The following is a 1,362-nucleotide window of genomic DNA, read 5'->3' as shown; positions in this document are numbered from 1 at the left end:
CAACATCCCCTTGTTCTGTTTGAATGATAGCCTCTTGGCCCATGCTCAAGTTCCTCATGAGCACATTTAAGTGTTATGGTATTCCCATTCTTTGCAATGTTATCCATAATTTGTTATGATCCACACAGTCAAATGCCTTTGCATAGTCAATAAAACACAGGTAGATATCTTTCTGGTATTCTTTACTTTCAGCCAGGATCCATCAGACGTCAGCAGTGATATCCCTCATTCCATGTTCTCTTCTGAATCCAGTTTGCATTTCTGGCAGTTCCCTGTCAATATACTGCTACAACCGTTCTTGAATTATCTGCAGCAAAATTTTACTTGCATGTGATACTAATGATATTGTTCGATAATTTCCACATTCTGTTGGGTCACCTTTCTTTGGAATGGGTACAAATATGGATCTCTCCCAGTCAGTTGGCCAGGTAGCTGTCTTCCATATTTTTTTACATAAATGTGTAAGTACCTCCAGCACTCCATCCATTGTGAAAACATTCCAGTTGGTTTTCCTTCAATTCCTGGAGCCTTGTTTTACCCCGATTCCTTCAGTGCCATCAGTTCTTGATCATATGCCGCCTCCTGAATAGTTGAACCAATTGACCAATTCTTTTTGGTACCATGACTCTGTGTATTCCTTCCCTCTTCTTTTGATGCTTCCTGCATCATTCAATATTTTGCCCATAAACTCCTTCAATATTGCAACTCAAGGGTTGGATTTTTCCTTTAGTTCTTTCAGCTTGAGAAATGCTGAGTGTGTTCTTCCCTTGTGGTTTTCCAACTCCAGGTCTTTGTACATTTCTTTATAATATTTTACATTGTCTTCTCCAGCTGCCCTTTGAAATCTTCCATTCAGCTCTTTTCTTTCAGCATTTCTTCCACCTACTTTAGCTACTCTCCATTCAAGAACAAGTTTCTGAATCTCTTTTGACATCTATCTTGGCCTTTTCTTCCTTCCTTGTCTTTTTATTATCTGTTTATTTTTATACCCCAATTACCATCCCCTAATGCAGTCTTTTCCCCTCCCTGCCCAATAGGCCCAACCCCTTGCCCTTCATTGTTTTGCCCTGCTGTGTGTCTTGCATTTCCTCTGTGCAAATGTTGCCCCTCTGGTACCTTGTGGTCAATTGATCCAAGGGATGCATCTTCATAGGGTTTGTGGGTACATCACTATGGGTTGAATGGTCTGCATGTACATCTTGCTTACTATTGGGCTGAGAGCCAGTCCCTGGGAATGAGTTTTATTCCAGGTCCAAAATGTATCCCAGGGCCATAATATTGGGGGTCCCACCAGACTCCATCTGACCAGTAATCCTGGTCATTATTGTGTTTTGGGATTTTGTTCCACATTTTTCCTCCCAC

The sequence above is a fragment of the Orycteropus afer genome, unplaced genomic scaffold, assembly GCF_000298275.1.
Source record: "Orycteropus afer afer isolate SDZICR_OR568_19922 unplaced genomic scaffold, OryAfe1.0 scaffold00224, whole genome shotgun sequence".
Classification (NCBI taxonomy): Eukaryota; Metazoa; Chordata; class Mammalia; order Tubulidentata; family Orycteropodidae; genus Orycteropus; species Orycteropus afer.
This window is presented reverse-complemented; position numbering follows the sequence as displayed.